Source organism: Thermobia domestica, unplaced genomic scaffold, assembly GCF_964235325.1.
Source record: "Thermobia domestica unplaced genomic scaffold, izTheDome1.hap1.1 HAP1_SCAFFOLD_2106, whole genome shotgun sequence".
Classification (NCBI taxonomy): Eukaryota; Metazoa; Arthropoda; class Insecta; order Zygentoma; family Lepismatidae; genus Thermobia; species Thermobia domestica.
Genome location: NW_027657808.1, coordinates 1 through 19,206, shown reverse-complemented (window position 1 = coordinate 19,206; position 19,206 = coordinate 1). Strand labels below are relative to the sequence as shown.

The 19,206-nt window shown below is 38.9% G+C and overlaps 1 non-coding gene across 1 annotated transcript; it reads left to right on the top strand.

Annotated features, from left to right (window-relative positions):
• The first annotated feature begins 9,564 nt into the window (after positions 1-9,564).
• On the top strand, positions 9,565-9,683 carry LOC145678220 (5S ribosomal RNA). Its single transcript, XR_014130308.1, has one exon. It is a non-coding gene; the product is annotated as a 5S ribosomal RNA (ribosomal RNA).
• The last annotated feature ends 9,523 nt before the right edge of the window (positions 9,684-19,206 follow it).

The following is a 19,206-nucleotide window of genomic DNA, read 5'->3' as shown; positions in this document are numbered from 1 at the left end:
CTGGTACTGTGGCTCTCCGAGAAATTCGTCGTTACCAGAAGAGCACTGAATTGCTCATCCGCAAGCTGCCCTTCCAACGACTCGTCCGAGAAATTGCACAAGATTTCAAGACAGATCTTCGCTTCCAAAGCTCAGCTGTCATGGCTTTACAGGAGGCAAGTGAAGCTTACCTTGTAGGGCTTTTCGAAGACACCAACTTGTGTGCTATTCACGCAAAGAGAGTCACAATCATGCCTAAGGACATTCAGCTTGCTCGCCGCATCCGTGGGGAACGTGCTTAAGTTTGAAGTTCTGGCACTGAGTTCAAAAACGGTCCTTTTTAGGACCAATACACTACTTAGAGATGCTGTTATCCTAACAAGGATCTTGTCCATACTTGTTATCTTTTTTTTTTAAATTCTCACGCCGTATGTTGCATAGTTAATACATCTACCTTCGTTTTCCTCTCGTTTCGTATATCATCCTATCTTTCAAGTATATTCTTTAGTTTTCCCCTATGTTTACCGATTGATTATCTTCGTTTTATGTGGTCAAGGATTCGATTTTGCCATATGTTGCATAAGTTAACTTCGATTCAACCACTGTTTGCCCTTCTCAACGTTATTAATCTCATAGAACTCGCAGGCGAAATATGTACTTCTTCCAAGGTAGCAAAAGTAATATTTTCTCAGAGGTCGCTGCTGTTGAATGCAAACGTTAAACTAAACTTTCTTTAAGTGTCTGTTTGTACTTAACATCAGTTCAATTGTACACCTACATTTCTGCTGGTGTTACTATTTTTCTTTATAGCAATATTACGAATTATAAGACGGTATCCGTGGTTATTAGCGTGTTCCCTTTTCCTAACACTTTCTCATTACACCAGTATTTCCATCATTCATTAGGCGTAATCACCCGTCTCCTTTATCATAAAAATCATAATAGTACGACGTTAAATTGAAACAGTCTACTTCACTTTCACGAGTTGTAATAAGTTCGAACATTTCTTTCACCCCAGCCTTGAAAAGAGTTGATTTTAGTTTAGTGTCCCTTTCAGCAGCAAGGCTGTTTCAAACGTGGACCTACTTATTAACGTGCAATGCGAAACATTTGAGCTCCCACCGAGAATCGAACCCAGTCAGCCTGCAAAAGTTTTTCTAACAAATGCATTAAGTGCGTTTTCTGTACTGTTTCGCTACTTGAAGATAGGAACAAGGAAAAAGTAAGTGATCACAAATTGACATTACGTAATGTGTTCCCCATTTTTTTTCGAGTACACCATTCTTGACACCCGTGAAAGCTTTCTTTCCCCACCCTCAATTCCCCTCTGTTATAAAGCACTTACATCAAGAAGTGCTTCGGTTAAAAAGAAAACTCAAAGTCCCTTGCGTGTATACTATACATTGCTATGAATGAACATGTGATAATGATAGGAAAAGCACAATTTTACTCTTCTCAAAGTATTTGATGGCTCTAAAAAGAGCCGTTTTAAAATGTCAGATGATTTACTGACACATTTACTTCTTCTTTGGTGCAGCCTTCTTAGCACTTTTCGGTTTTGCTGTAGCCTTCTTTGGCTTCGGGGCCTTTGGCTTCTTGGGAGTTTTTGCCTTCTTCACTTTAGATGGTGATTTCTTAGGTTTGGGAGCAGCAGCCTTTTTCTTTTCACCAGTCTTCTTGGGACGTTTAGCTGCTGGCTTTTTCGCAGGCTTCTTCTCCTTTGATGCTGATCGTTTCGCCTTGGTTGAAGATCCACCTTCAGGCTTCTCCTTCAGCGATGAAGCACTAAGCTTAAACGATCCAGATGCACCTTTTCCCTTGGTCTGAACCAAAGACCCAGAAGCAACTGCACTTCTCAAGTATTTCTTGATAAATGGAGCAAGCTTCTCGGCATCCACTTTGTAGTTCTGAGAGATGTATTTCTTAATAGCTTGCAGTGAACTTCCTCCCCTTTCCTTCAAATTCTTGATGGCGTTGTTCACCATTTCTGATGTTCTTGGATGAGAAGGTGTTGTTTTTGGTTTCTTAGGCTTTGCAGACTTCTTAGGAGAAGCCTGTGCCGGGGCTGCAGGTGCTGATGCCGTATCTGCCATTGCTTTCTGCAATAAACTCAACGATACTGAAGAATGAAATTTTCGCTGGCAGGCAGCGTTGAGTTTGGTTACGGAGCGCGGACCGGATAGAAAGCACTTGCTGAGGCGGGCTGAGGTAAACAGAAGTTCGTAGTTGCCACAACGATAAGTGTGTTTCCTTCTATTTTGATAAACGATTTTTTTCAGGTATTCAATGAATGCACCAGATCCTATTCTTCCTTACTGGCTAGAAGAAACTTTATTCCACATAACTCAAAAGGCATTTGTTTTTATTCGCTTTTCTATTTTATGTTTCAGTCATTGCTAAGTCGGTCACACTACTTTTTCACCCTCCTTGTGCTTATAATTTTCATAATTTAACATGGAAATACTTATCAATAAATAATTATATTACCATGGTAATTAACTTCAATCCTTCCTGTGATTATACGCAAAGTACCATCTTCGTACTGCTTACTATAGTTCAATGAAGGGAATCTATAAAGTAACGCGTGTCGCACACATCTGCCTTGCAAACTCCCTGGCCTACTTCCAATGTATAGACTTTTATTTCAAATCCTGATTTAATTTCATAATTTTCTGTAGATTTTAACATTTTATTACCCAGCTTCTTAATACGAATGACAATCAAGCCTAAATATTTATTCCCTTTAACTTTATTTTTCTTTTTTATTTTGTGCCTTGTTTCATATTTGTTCTTACGTTAGCAATTAACGCACTTACCGTAGTTATGTATGAACAGGTTGTTTCTATATTTATTTTATTCCAAATAAATTAAATATATATACGGATTATTTTATGGTAGTTGATATTTTCTGTTGTTTCCTACGTGAATTGAGGAAACGCACGGACTTTCGCCTAATTCTTGTGCTACTTTCATATGTCTGTATCTGTCGAATGCTGTCGATCTGTCGAAATGTGTATTACTATCTGTCGATTCATCGAGTGAACTGAATTCGTTAACCATTTCACCAGGCGCGCATGCATTTTTTTTTTCTTCTAAGGGATCCAAGCTTCGGGGGGCAAGGTTCCAATACTACAAGCCACTATGTCTATATACTATTATTCTGCATTCGAAAACACGATAAATATTCCACTTACTTTTTCACAAAAACATGATACAGACAGAGTACAGATGAAGTGTAAGATCAGATTTATATTGATGATACATCAATATTTTCCCTGTTAATAACTACATTTAATGAGAAAGTCTGCAAATGTATGTTCACTTAGGAACTTTTGCGAGGAGTCCGCACCCGGTGGACACCCCGTGAGTACGCCTCTGCACTTGACTATACTTCGAATTATACTGCAAACAGTTGTATTTTAGTTTCCCCGTTTAGTTCATCGATATCATTAACACAAAGAAAATAGATGTTATAGATGCGTATTCTCAGTTCTCGCTTTATATCCGGACGTCTGCAAAAATCTACTCCTTTTCTTTCTTTCACGCATCCACCAAACTAACAATGATTTGTATTATAATATTTGCGCATAAAATGTATATCTCATACCTTCCATGTTCTCAAGTATTCATAGACAAAAACGGTTACTTTCTGCGAACAAATTGTCCAAACACAGTGCAAATGTCATCTATAGATTGTCCTGGTTCCGTCTGCGTGTACATAACAATGCGTCATAATCATACATTGCACATTAAGGATATCAATTAATCTTCCCAAATTCCTAGATATGCCTGGCAAAAGTTCCGCGTGTTGTAAGGATATTACATTTGTACTACCGACAAGGTGGTATCTTCCAACATTGAAGTTCAATAAACCCCAAATGTGTCGGATATAGTATTTGATTTCTTGTCTCATTGTTTGCGTCAGAGATGTCTTCTCAAGTTAGGATTTACGATACATACAGGATGAGTTGTATATATTGTTGCTGCCAGCTCTATATTAATCCCATATTTGTAAACGAATAAAAACAGTATTCTAATTATAACAATGTGCTCACAATTAATTTTATTCTTAATTGTTATACGTATTGTTGATTAAAAATGAAAATGTTGCTAAGTGAATTTTATTAATATTTTCTGTTGCGTGATATAGGAAGTGAGTGAAATATTGGAGGAATATAGTGTGCGTAGCAGATGATGTGCAGTGGCTTTGGATCGCCTGTGATAAGGTAAGGCATTTGCTATTTTAATTAACACATTTTATATACTGTAATCCTAATTATTTTTATGTGAATGTGCTTACTACTTGTGTATTCAGTGGGACCGATGTTTTAATATGTATGGTCAAGCAGTGTCGAGCCTGGTCAGTGTGTGGATAGGTGACCATTTTTTGTAAATCGATAACATTTAACTTTGTAAACACGGATGAAGTAGAAGTATATTTATTTTATTTTTTACCTCAAATATGTAGGACACTTCTCCTTTGTACATCAATTATTATTATTAGTTCAACTTGTTTACAAGTTAAATGAAAAGAATAGTCGTTATCGTGTGATGATTGTGCTCATTAGGCTAAAGAAGACTCGTGATAAGAAAGAAAAGAAGAACGGTGCTCAAGTTTCGTCACAGCATATTCTCAAAAATTTACAGGCAAAATTCAGTGTTCTGCATGAAAAGGCATATTTGTACGAAAAAAAAAAAAAATTCTGCAGACGACAGAATTAAATAAAGTAATACACATGTATTTTAGAGTTACTGGTGTAAAATCATTACAAGTGCTTTGCCAGGTGGCCAATAAAAAGCACGAATACTATTTAAGGGAGCCAAAACAGGAGAAAGCTGGGGGCCTGAGCGATAGCAAGAATGTGCGTCCAAAGTGAACAGGAGCGAAGGCGACGCGGGTATACGTATAAGCAAGGGTAGTGGAAACCAGTTAGTTTTCGAGTTTCAATAGCACTTGTCATGCATCCATACTAGTAGCGCCCCGCTTGTAAACATTAAGTACACTATGCAAGAATACACCGCCGGTGGAAAATAGTACCTAATACAGTTATCTTTCATATATACTGACTTATTTTACAGTAGTAACCCAACACTAGTAAACGTAAAATAAAAGTGTATAACTTTATATTTAATTCTATCGCCTGGCTTAGTTTTTCACCTGTAAGATGTACTTATTTAGAGCAAGTTTCTTAACTAGCAAATTAAACCGAGAACCACAGCAACCATATATATATTCTTATGATGTACTTTTCTTTGAGTGGTGTTCTCTGTCTATTCAATAACATTTTCTCAGTTTAATGCTAGCAAAAAACAAAACAAAATCAAAGTGTTTCTATATAAATTTAGTTCACCGTGTTGTAATATCACATGGAATTGAAAAACGAATAGTCGAACCTCTGCTATCTCGATCAAACTTCTCAGGATGATATACTGACTTACCGCAGAAGTTCGACTGAATACGTTTCTCAGTTCCATGGGAGAACCTGGAGAAGCAAAAGCCTGCGCAACGGAAAATACTAAATAAACTTGTAGAGCAGGTCAAGATGTATCATCATGCCAAGTTTCATTCAGATCAGAGAAGTTTGGCTGCAGCCATTTTCATTACAAAGCACAAAATGGATGGTCCCTAACCTCGAGAATCTTCACAATTGTCGACGAGTTGAACTGCACTCATCTGATCAAAATCAAACTTAAAATGGCAGTTCACTTTCAACTGTTAAATAATATGATATGCAGGCTTCTGCTTTCCTAGTTACAGTCTATCCACTGTGGTATGCATATTAGTAGAAATGTGAGAGTGCATATTTATTAAAGATTTGCTTCAAAAAGCGATGAAAGACATAGGCATTCCCGCGGGCGGTGATAACAAGATGCCGGAAAACGAACAAGCAGAAAGAATATGGGCTGAAGAAGTGTAAACGACGACGCGGCGGCCCGTAAAGGTGTTGCCGTCCTATTAAATGAATAATATCAAAAGAAAGAAAAAAAAAGTAAAAAATTTCGCGCTCGTAATCAAGACAGAAAGCAACTAAAGGAAATCTTTGTTTTACGTCCCACGTTATGCCGCTTAGGCTAAAAGAGGCGCTGATTATGAGAAATGATTGAAATGGTGGTGGAATGAAGAAAGTGGGAGGAAACGGGAGAACCCCGCGGTAACCCACCGCACATAGTTTTTGTCCACCATAAAGTTAACTTGGCGGGGGCTCAAGACAGAAAGACGGTTGGAAAAACAAATAAACGATGTTCCATCCCGTAAAAATGTTGGCGACCTATGAAATCAATATTTTTTCTTAAAGAAAAAAAAAAGAATTAAAAAGAGAAAAAAAGGTCAAAATTTCGCGCTCGCTTCGCTCGCGATCAGCAGAGAAAAGAGGACGTGACGCACCCCTAAAAGTGTTGGCGACCGATTGAATAAATATTGTGGGTAAAAAAAAAAAAAAAAAAAGTCAAAAATTTCGCGCTCGCTTCGCTCGCGATCAGCACAGAAAGAAGGACGTGACGCGCCCCTAAAGGTGTTGGCAACCGATTCAATACATATTGTCGGTAAAAAAAAAAAAAAAAAAAAACGCTCGCTTCGCTCGCGATCGACATGAAAAAGGCAACGACGTGACGCCCCGTAAAATTGTCGGCGACCTATTCAATCAATATATTCGGTTGAAAAACAAAGTCAAAAGTTTCCCAATCGCTTCCCTGCCGATCGACATAAAAAAAAAGGCAACCCCTTCACCTCTCCTTATGCATTCATCAGTAAACATACAACCATAGATCACAATACCACTCACATCACCTATCAGTTCTCCACGTCCATCAAGATCCAATCATCGCCCTGGCCCTTTATGATGATACACAACATTACATGTTATTGTGTGCATTGCCCCGCGTTACAATACATGACCAAAAAAAAAAAGAGAAAAAGAGCTGCACTGCCTTCAGTGTAGACATGTTCGTATTCGTAGAAAATGATTTTAGGTACACGATAGTACAGTAATCTATCTTCACATGCTTCAGATGTGAACGATACCTACACATGAAGAGGGCTCCCGAGGTTTCCTTTTCCAATAGGATGGAGCTCCACCACACTTGCAGAATGACGAGAAGTTATGTTAATAAATATATCCCAGAGTGTTTCGTAACTCGCCCTTGGTCCTAATGATGAAGCGTTCTTCAGATGGCCCCGATGTCTCCACACATGATACTATGCGACTTCTTTTCACGAGGCTCTCAAAGATCACGTTTGTGTCCTAACATTCTCTGCAGATATGACACAGCTGCGATAGCGGATCACAGAAGCCTTTCCTCTCCTTACAAGAGACGTGTTCATTCGAGCATGGGAGTAATTCGACTATCGATCAAATATCTCCCGTGTCACGATAGTAGTCACTTTCAATTCTTCTAACGAAGGTAAGAAAAAATGCTATACAAACTTCCTTTCGGTATATAAAGGATTAGGGGCCCAGAGAATATTTTCTTTCAAGAGGATACATTCTTTTTCGAACACCCTGTATATAGATCCTCTAATTATAACTGCAAACAAAATGTTGATTTTGCAATTGCTTCCATGAGAGAAAATTCTGTGCACTTTCTTTCTGAAGGGCCGGGCCTAAACGTTTTCCTTAATCATTAAATTTAGTAGTTATCTACAATTACATAGTTTTCCATTGTTCTCAAAATAAAGATTTTTCTCTATGAATTGTTGAATGTTGCTAGGGATATTGAAGTAATTCTTTTTAGTGTTTTTTTCTTTACAATAATGTACTGAACGCCTGCATTAAGGAAGTTCGTGTGTCCATCTTGCAAAATGTTTCGTCTTTTTTCATGCCCACTAAGATAAATATTCATTTTGCTCTTTTCTCCGTATGCAAACCACATTTCTTAAAGGCAACATTTTCATACAAATGTAGTACTAAAAACTTCTAATTGGCAACATCTGGGCTGCGAAGAGGAAAAAGAAAGAAATCTCGTACGTATTCGCGCGCAATTCGGAATTAGCCAATGAAAAGCACAAAAGCGGCCACCATCTCTCTCTCTTTCTTATTAACGGTTTTGTACTTTCTGCAGTTCTATCAGTGCTGCTAACCTCTTACTATATCATTGAATATGTATGTTTATATATATATATATATATATATATATATATATATATATATATATATATATATATATATATATATATATTTTACAAAAAATCATACTACTACGGAATAATATTAAATGCCTGTAAACCCTCATTTCTGTTTGCACTTTCTGTTACACTACCTTCCCCGAACTTCTTTCAAGTTATTAAGTGCAGAACGGGGAGTTATACATATTTACTTGCGCTTTCACAATATCTGCACATTGTGTAATAATAGGAGACGTATAAAATAAAACTATATACTAATACGTATATATATATATATATATATATATATATATATATATATATATATATATATATATATATATATATATATATATACAGTACACATTCCACTATCCGAGGCTTTCCTTTTCTTTTCTTGCTGACGATAAATTACGCTCTTAGAAATGTTGTCTGAAAACAATAAGAATATGTGCAAAAAATACAATCAGAGGTAGAGGTCTTTAACAGGAACTAAGCAAGGGAGTTGAAAAATTTTTTATGCATGTAAAAAATATAGACATGAACCAACTTGTGAAATAAAAAGACCAGAAAACTACTCTTTCTAAATTATGTGTAAACTTTTTACCGAAAACGAAAGTTGCACGAAAGACTTTTTGTCCCTTTTTTGGCCTCCGGTGCTTGGGGTCCCTGGTTCAATCCCAGCTCGTGCCGTGTGAACTTTGTCGTGCATAAAGACCGTGCTCATGGGTTTTCTCGGGTTTCTCCCGTTTCCTCCCACTTTCTTCATTCAGTACTCATCATCACCGTCTCCTTTAGCGTAACCGGTATAAGTATGCGACGTAAATCTAAAGATTTCATTTCATTTCCCTTTTCTGCTCATACTGCTGATTATGCGCGATTATGCCAACATCCAACTCCGCGGATAATCGTGCGATTACTGTATATACAACTAATACAGATACGTAATTACATTATCAGTTACAGTATCGGTTTTTATTTACTAATTTGCCTCACTTTATTTGCATCCCTGCAGTAAATAATTCTTATCGATAATAGTTAAAATGTATATTACATTTTAGTGCTTCACGACTGAATGATCATCTGCCTTACGTTATCTCGCAGCTGAAGAGGATGCTACACTGAAAACTACCTTGCGTTATAAAGGGTAAGTGAAACATATCTTAAAAATATCTTTCATACATTTCATTGTGTACATTAAAGAATGTAAGTTTGCCTTTTTCCTGTAATCAATACTTAATAAAGGATTTATTTTTATTTATTTATATACAATTTCATACGTGGTTCGTGATAGTAAACTCGATAGGACATAGTGGCACTATGAACATCCGAATCACTCATCATTCGAACATTCAAATATTTATTCGAATATTAGTATATTCCAAGTAATGTTAACGACGTTAATATGCTTGCCTTTATAGTTAATAATGTCAATTCTTACTTAAAACATACTTCCTTAACAGGACATTGAAGAAAAGGTAGTTGCCAACGGCCATACCATGCTGAATATACCGGTTCTCGTCCGATCACCGAAGTCAAGCAGCATCGGGCCTGGTCAGTACTTGGATGGGTGACCGCCTGGGAACACCAGGTGCTGTTGGCATCTCTTTTTCAAATTTCATTATCCTTCAAGTACGAAAATACTAGAAACATTAATTTTATAGTACTTTCAAGAGATAATTTATCAACATTATTTCATAGCGATTAATCGATATTCTAAGCGTTATACCCACTATTTCTTACACTAACAGCCTGTTTATTTGCACGGCACATTAAAATAACCTGATTTCCGATCCGTGTGCACCTACTACTATACTTAACACGGAATGTATTACCACTTTTTAAAAGTAAATTATTATGACTAAGTGTAGATCTCCGGCGAGTAAATGCCTTTCGTATACAAGCACGACACATCTCCGCTATGTGCTTTACTTTTTTACTAACAGCATATAGAAATTGGATTTCAAGGTGTTTCTACATAACAGAATGAAGCAAATTTCGTGATTTAACTCTTTCGAATAATGTGTTGGTCCTGACAAGGACCGTTTGAAATGAAAAATCTTGAAGAAGATTTTTACTTAGAGCTTGTGTACTTGGTAACAGCCTTCGTACCCTCACTTACAGCGTGCTTGGCAAGTTCACCAGGCAAAAGAAGGCGCACAGCTGTTTGGATTTCCCGGCTGGTGATAGTTGACCGCTTATTGTAATGGGCCAAACGAGAAGCTTCAGCAGCAATACGCTCGAAGATGTCATTAACAAAGCTGTTCATGATACTCATAGCTTTGCTAGATATGCCAGTGTCAGGATGCACTTGCTTCAAAACTTTGTAGATGTAAATGGCATAGCTCTCCTTCCTCCTCCTCTTCTTCTTCTTATCTCCCTTGGAGATATTCTTTTGGGCTTTACCAGCCTTCTTTGCAGCCTTTCCGCTAGTTTTTGGTGGCATGATGACTCACTCGTTCAGCAAAATTAGATGTGTCCGCCGATTTATCGACTTCATTTAAATTACAGTACGTGTTTCAATTCGCGCCAACTGCCTTGCTTTTCATTTGATGCACTCGGGTGCACGCTTGAAGTAGTAACAAAACTGACTTGATTCATGGGAGACGGCACTGGCAGCTATCATACTTACGAACGGGTAATTCCTGAAGATCCCCGAGAACTTGACACACGAGACATTATAGGCAGAGAAACGGCATGCGGCTGGTGCTCAGGCCCGCACTTACAATCCCACCATAGGGACCTCTATGGGGAACCTACTCCCTCATCGCAGCCCGTCTCCTCTTCTCCCTCGGTACAGCAGACTTCGCCAGACTACAACAAAATGGCCCTCCAAATGATCCAATCAGTGACTCAGAGACAGTCCACCGCTTTTACTTCAGCACGTCATTCATCTTCAGAAGCACATAACAACGAGTTTCAGCTACCCAAGAGAACTTGTAAACCATCTACCGAACCTGTTACACCAATTCCTACCTCCAACACATTTGCGGCCCTTGCTGGAGCTGAGAACACTCCCGAACCGATGGATGCCACTGGCGAATCTTCCAAGACCTGGCTATACATCTACAACTGTCCGTACTCTCGGGGCTACGACCTCATAGCTAAGATGCAAAAACAATGTAAAGAAACGCCCACCTTTCGTTTCATGAAAGGTTTTCTCAAGATCAAATGCACTCTTCAAGAAGACTTCCAAGCTATCCAAGATTTCTGCTCTGCTGAAAACCTTGAGTACGCCACAGAAATACAAAAGAAGAAAGATGTCATTAAAGCAGTGATTCGCCACTTACCTCTAGACACGGCTGTGGATGCCATAATTTCCGAGCTGAAGGAAAAAGGCTATCCAGTCCTTTCCATCATTCAACTGTCCAAGCGGAACGCTCACGAACCGTCGGGGAAAACTTTGTTCCCCCTTTTTCTAGTGATAATGAGGAAAACACTCAGGGCCAACTCCTTTTTTAAAGAAGATCTCCTCCTCCATATGAAGATTAAAGTAGAGCCATATCACTCCAAAGCCTATCTACAGTGCTACAAATGCCAGCGTTTTGGCCATGGCCAAAGCACATGCCAAGCGCAACCAAGATGTGTCAAGTGCGCCGGTAACCACTGGACTTTTGCTTGTGAAAAAAGGGACACATTAACGTCTGCTAAATGCGTCAATTGCACGGGAGATCACCCCGCCAACTACTCAGGATGCCCTAAAATTCAACGCCTTCTCCAGGGGAAAAACAGTAAGACCCCTGCATCTGAAACGACGGACACTTCCACGACCCCATCAACCATGAAGCCAACCAAGACTTTTTCCAGTACAGACGACCGGACCTCCTGGCCTCCTCTTCCGAAGAAAGATACACCTCCTTCAGCACCAGAAGACACTGCCGCAACCTCCTTCAAAGATTTTCTTCAAATATTGAAGGACTTTGAACTATTCAGACTACTCCCTCTCCTCAAGAAGTATACGCCGAAATTGAAAGAAGAAAAAGACATGTTCAACAAGCTGTCAATCTTCATTGACATGCTTAGTGAATTCTTTAATTAACCACGACCTTTCCATACATACAGGACCACACCCTTATGAGGGCCACTCCAGGCTGCCTCATTGGTCATCGCCGCTGCCAATCAGGACTCTTCCAAGCTTCCAGTGCTAATACTCTCTCATCAGCAACGACCAGACTCACAGCTCCCCAGGCACTATACAGGACTTCTACCAGACTCCACATTCCCTGGCGATCAGCGACAGTGGCTGATTTGGTCATCACTTCACATGCCGTTACTTCAAATGGATTATCATCTCATATAAGAGGCAGGGGCTTCTAGCCCGGTACTCACACTCGACCAACTTGTCATGTTAACCTGTGGACCTGTGGACCTGTGGAGGCCGCAATTTTTCCTCTCATCTTATTACGAAAGAATATTGAACAATGTCTGGTCGCGGCAAAGGTGGAAAAGTCAAGGGAAAGAGCAAGTCCCGCTCCAGCAGGGCTGGCCTTCAATTCCCAGTAGGCAGAATCCATCGTCTTTTGCGAAAGGGTAACTATGCCGAACGAGTTGGTGCTGGCGCTCCCGTGTATTTGGCTGCAGTCATGGAATACCTGGCAGCTGAAGTTCTTGAGTTGGCAGGCAACGCTGCTCGTGACAACAAGAAGACTAGGATTATTCCACGTCATCTGCAGTTAGCTATCCGTAACGACGAGGAATTAAACAAGTTGTTGTCTGGAGTTACAATCGCTCAGGGTGGTGTTTTGCCCAACATTCAAGCTGTACTTCTGCCCAAGAAAACTGAGAAGAAGGCATAAATGTAAGACCTATATCTCATACAAATCGGCCCTTATGAGGGCCACAAACCCCTTTATAGAGGAGATTTACGATTGAAATGAATTGTTTTCGATATACAGACTCATCAAAAGTGTCTGAGATAGTTGCTTAGTGTCATTCGAAATTCTCGCTGCTATTCGATTAATTAGTATGTGTAGTCGTCGATCGTAATTGAAGCCCATAGGAAGTCACACTATCTTTAGAATACTCCAAACAGCGATGTGCTTAGTTCCCACTACATTATTAATTATAAGATCATTACCTTTTGTATTGTCGCTAGCTACATTTTTTTGATATTTGCGTACATCGGGCTCATATTACCCAGAGGACAGGACAGTCGAGCCCAGATTCTCAGCAATGGAAGAAAACCTCATACCACATATTCTCATGTACTTCATGCTAGACAAAGGAATTTCCAACATTCTTAAAGCACTCATGTTTCTCTCTTGCGTTGGCTTGGCTGAAATTACTCTGTTCAATATGTTCTCGACATTTATTATTGTTCATTACTATGCCCCAATGACATCATGAACAGAGCGGATCAAAAAACTTTCCTAAATTTCTTTTGCAACATAGTAATGACATTAAATGCACACTTAAGTACGATTTATTCTTTGCAAGGTCGATATTCATATTTGTGTGATATGTGTTATATGTATATGGTTTGTAATACGCAACTACTCTTATTCTCTGATCTCAGAACTCATTTGCTACTGTGCCCAACGAGCGAGCCTAGGTTTCTTGTAACTACTGCCTTTCTTTAGTAAATAATGTGAAGTATACAATGCATTAACCTACATCTCATATTTGTATTACTCTTTATTTTACTAACCCGCTACGAAGTGTCATTAATTTACATGTAAATCACAATAGACACTACCGCAAAAGAAAAAAATCGAACCCAAGACCACGTAAACAAGATAAAGGACAAGATTCAGGTTTCTAACGCATTATTCGCCCCTCACAGCACAGTATAGAAGTTGTATAAGCCTCTATACGTACATCCTACTGTCAGAACAGAAATTCCGACTTGCGTTTCGCATCTCTCATGCTCGCTACTTCCAACAAATCGCCAATTTCCAACCAGAACCCCTTCTCCAGCATTAATACTGCTACATATGAATACGTATACATGAACGTACATAATGTAAAAAAAAACGTATGATTTTCTCAAATTAATCTCTCTACGTCTGTAATTTTGTGTGCATCAAAAGGCTTTAATGTAGTTACACGAATTCTTATAATCTAACAGAAAATCGCACAAAGTAAATCTTTCCCTTTATATAAATTTGTTGGCTCTGAAAAGAGCCGTTTATGCCAATTTTATATCCAAAATAGGAGGAACCCCAACTTAACCTCCGAAACCGTACAGGGTTCTTCCTTGCCTCTTCAAGGCATACACAACATCCATAGCTGTCACTGTCTTCCTCTTGGCGTGTTCTGTGTATGTAACAGCATCTCTGATTACGTTCTCCAGGAATACTTTCAATACTCCTCGGGTCTCTTCATAAATGAGACCAGAGATACGCTTCACACCACCACGGCGAGCAAGACGCCTAATAGCGGGTTTGGTGATACCCTGGATGTTGTCACGAAGAACTTTACGGTGGCGCTTGGCACCTCCTTTGCCAAGACCCTTGCCTCCTTTTCCACGTCCTGTCATTTCGATATGTTACTGCTTCGCTCACCACACACGAGAAATACAAGCCCAAGCAGCCCAAGACTCGTGGTTTTGTTCCTTCGATCATGCAGGGAAAGCACGGAGGAAAAACACAAAACGTGTCTAAGCCAATGAGAACTGTCCTTTTCGACTGACTTTATCCAATGAGAAATAGCTTGATTTAACGGTTTTGCTCTTTATATAACTTGACTTCATTCAGCGCGCAATTATTTGAAACAAGTCGTGACAGTTGCAATGGCACGTACCAAGCAGACAGCTAGGAAATCTACTGGAGGCAAAGCTCCTCGAAAGCAGCTTGCCACCAAAGCTGCAAGAAAGAGTGCTCCAGCTACCGGTGGAGTGAAAAAGCCCCATCGTTACAGGCCTGGTACTGTGGCTCTCCGAGAAATTCGTCGTTACCAGAAGAGCACTGAATTGCTCATCCGCAAGCTGCCCTTCCAACGACTCGTCCGAGAAATTGCACAAGATTTCAAGACAGATCTTCGCTTCCAAAGCTCAGCTGTCATGGCTTTACAGGAGGCAAGTGAAGCTTACCTTGTAGGGCTTTTCGAAGACACCAACTTGTGTGCTATTCACGCAAAGAGAGTCACAATCATGCCTAAGGACATTCAGCTTGCTCGCCGCATCCGTGGGGAACGTGCTTAAGTTTGAAGTTCTGGCACTGAGTTCAAAAACGGTCCTTTTTAGGACCAATACACTACTTAGAGATGCTGTTATCCTAACAAGGATCTTGTCCATACTTGTTATCTTTTTTTTTTAAATTCTCACGCCGTATGTTGCATAGTTAATACATCTACCTTCGTTTTCCTCTCGTTTCGTATATCATCCTATCTTTCAAGTATATTCTTTAGTTTTCCCCTATGTTTACCGATTGATTATCTTCGTTTTATGTGGTCAAGGATTCGATTTTGCCATATGTTGCATAAGTTAACTTCGATTCAACCACTGTTTGCCCTTCTCAACGTTATTAATCTCATAGAACTCGCAGGCGAAATATGTACTTCTTCCAAGGTAGCAAAAGTAATATTTTCTCAGAGGTCGCTGCTGTTGAATGCAAACGTTAAACTAAACTTTCTTTAAGTGTCTGTTTGTACTTAACATCAGTTCAATTGTACACCTACATTTCTGCTGGTGTTACTATTTTTCTTTATAGCAATATTACGAATTATAAGACGGTATCCGTGGTTATTAGCGTGTTCCCTTTTCCTAACACTTTCTCATTACACCAGTATTTCCATCATTCATTAGGCGTAATCACCCGTCTCCTTTATCATAAAAATCATAATAGTACGACGTTAAATTGAAACAGTCTACTTCACTTTCACGAGTTGTAATAAGTTCGAACATTTCTTTCACCCCAGCCTTGAAAAGAGTTGATTTTAGTTTAGTGTCCCTTTCAGCAGCAAGGCTGTTTCAAACGTGGACCTACTTATTAACGTGCAATGCGAAACATTTGAGCTCCCACCGAGAATCGAACCCAGTCAGCCTGCAAAAGTTTTTCTAACAAATGCATTAAGTGCGTTTTCTGTACTGTTTCGCTACTTGAAGATAGGAACAAGGAAAAAGTAAGTGATCACAAATTGACATTACGTAATGTGTTCCCCATTTTTTTTCGAGTACACCATTCTTGACACCCGTGAAAGCTTTCTTTCCCCACCCTCAATTCCCCTCTGTTATAAAGCACTTACATCAAGAAGTGCTTCGGTTAAAAAGAAAACTCAAAGTCCCTTGCGTGTATACTATACATTGCTATGAATGAACATGTGATAATGATAGGAAAAGCACAATTTTACTCTTCTCAAAGTATTTGATGGCTCTAAAAAGAGCCGTTTTAAAATGTCAGATGATTTACTGACACATTTACTTCTTCTTTGGTGCAGCCTTCTTAGCACTTTTCGGTTTTGCTGTAGCCTTCTTTGGCTTCGGGGCCTTTGGCTTCTTGGGAGTTTTTGCCTTCTTCACTTTAGATGGTGATTTCTTAGGTTTGGGAGCAGCAGCCTTTTTCTTTTCACCAGTCTTCTTGGGACGTTTAGCTGCTGGCTTTTTCGCAGGCTTCTTCTCCTTTGATGCTGATCGTTTCGCCTTGGTTGAAGATCCACCTTCAGGCTTCTCCTTCAGCGATGAAGCACTAAGCTTAAACGATCCAGATGCACCTTTTCCCTTGGTCTGAACCAAAGACCCAGAAGCAACTGCACTTCTCAAGTATTTCTTGATAAATGGAGCAAGCTTCTCGGCATCCACTTTGTAGTTCTGAGAGATGTATTTCTTAATAGCTTGCAGTGAACTTCCTCCCCTTTCCTTCAAATTCTTGATGGCGTTGTTCACCATTTCTGATGTTCTTGGATGAGAAGGTGTTGTTTTTGGTTTCTTAGGCTTTGCAGACTTCTTAGGAGAAGCCTGTGCCGGGGCTGCAGGTGCTGATGCCGTATCTGCCATTGCTTTCTGCAATAAACTCAACGATACTGAAGAATGAAATTTTCGCTGGCAGGCAGCGTTGAGTTTGGTTACGGAGCGCGGACCGGATAGAAAGCACTTGCTGAGGCGGGCTGAGGTAAACAGAAGTTCGTAGTTGCCACAACGATAAGTGTGTTTCCTTCTATTTTGATAAACGATTTTTTTCAGGTATTCAATGAATGCACCAGATCCTATTCTTCCTTACTGGCTAGAAGAAACTTTATTCCACATAACTCAAAAGGCATTTGTTTTTATTCGCTTTTCTATTTTATGTTTCAGTCATTGCTAAGTCGGTCACACTACTTTTTCACCCTCCTTGTGCTTATAATTTTCATAATTTAACATGGAAATACTTATCAATAAATAATTATATTACCATGGTAATTAACTTCAATCCTTCCTGTGATTATACGCAAAGTACCATCTTCGTACTGCTTACTATAGTTCAATGAAGGGAATCTATAAAGTAACGCGTGTCGCACACATCTGCCTTGCAAACTCCCTGGCCTACTTCCAATGTATAGACTTTTATTTCAAATCCTGATTTAATTTCATAATTTTCTGTAGATTTTAACATTTTATTACCCAGCTTCTTAATACGAATGACAATCAAGCCTAAATATTTATTCCCTTTAACTTTATTTTTCTTTTTTATTTTGTGCCTTGTTTCATATTTGTTCTTACGTTAGCAATTAACGCACTTACCGTAGTTATGTATGAACAGGTTGTTTCTATATTTATTTTATTCCAAATAAATTAAATATATATACGGATTATTTTATGGTAGTTGATATTTTCTGTTGTTTCCTACGTGAATTGAGGAAACGCACGGACTTTCGCCTAATTCTTGTGCTACTTTCATATGTCTGTATCTGTCGAATGCTGTCGATCTGTCGAAATGTGTATTACTATCTGTCGATTCATCGAGTGAACTGAATTCGTTAACCATTTCACCAGGCGCGCATGCATTTTTTTTTTCTTCTAAGGGATCCAAGCTTCGGGGGGCAAGGTTCCAATACTACAAGCCACTATGTCTATATACTATTATTCTGCATTCGAAAACACGATAAATATTCCACTTACTTTTTCACAAAAACATGATACAGACAGAGTACAGATGAAGTGTAAGATCAGATTTATATTGATGATACATCAATATTTTCCCTGTTAATAACTACATTTAATGAGAAAGTCTGCAAATGTATGTTCACTTAGGAACTTTTGCGAGGAGTCCGCACCCGGTGGACACCCCGTGAGTACGCCTCTGCACTTGACTATACTTCGAATTATACTGCAAACAGTTGTATTTTAGTTTCCCCGTTTAGTTCATCGATATCATTAACACAAAGAAAATAGATGTTATAGATGCGTATTCTCAGTTCTCGCTTTATATCCGGACGTCTGCAAAAATCTACTCCTTTTCTTTCTTTCACGCATCCACCAAACTAACAATGATTTGTATTATAATATTTGCGCATAAAATGTATATCTCATACCTTCCATGTTCTCAAGTATTCATAGACAAAAACGGTTACTTTCTGCGAACAAATTGTCCAAACACAGTGCAAATGTCATCTATAGATTGTCCTGGTTCCGTCTGCGTGTACATAACAATGCGTCATAATCATACATTGCACATTAAGGATATCAATTAATCTTCCCAAATTCCTAGATATGCCTGGCAAAAGTTCCGCGTGTTGTAAGGATATTACATTTGTACTACCGACAAGGTGGTATCTTCCAACATTGAAGTTCAATAAACCCCAAATGTGTCGGATATAGTATTTGATTTCTTGTCTCATTGTTTGCGTCAGAGATGTCTTCTCAAGTTAGGATTTACGATACATACAGGATGAGTTGTATATATTGTTGCTGCCAGCTCTATATTAATCCCATATTTGTAAACGAATAAAAACAGTATTCTAATTATAACAATGTGCTCACAATTAATTTTATTCTTAATTGTTATACGTATTGTTGATTAAAAATGAAAATGTTGCTAAGTGAATTTTATTAATATTTTCTGTTGCGTGATATAGGAAGTGAGTGAAATATTGGAGGAATATAGTGTGCGTAGCAGATGATGTGCAGTGGCTTTGGATCGCCTGTGATAAGGTAAGGCATTTGCTATTTTAATTAACACATTTTATATACTGTAATCCTAATTATTTTTATG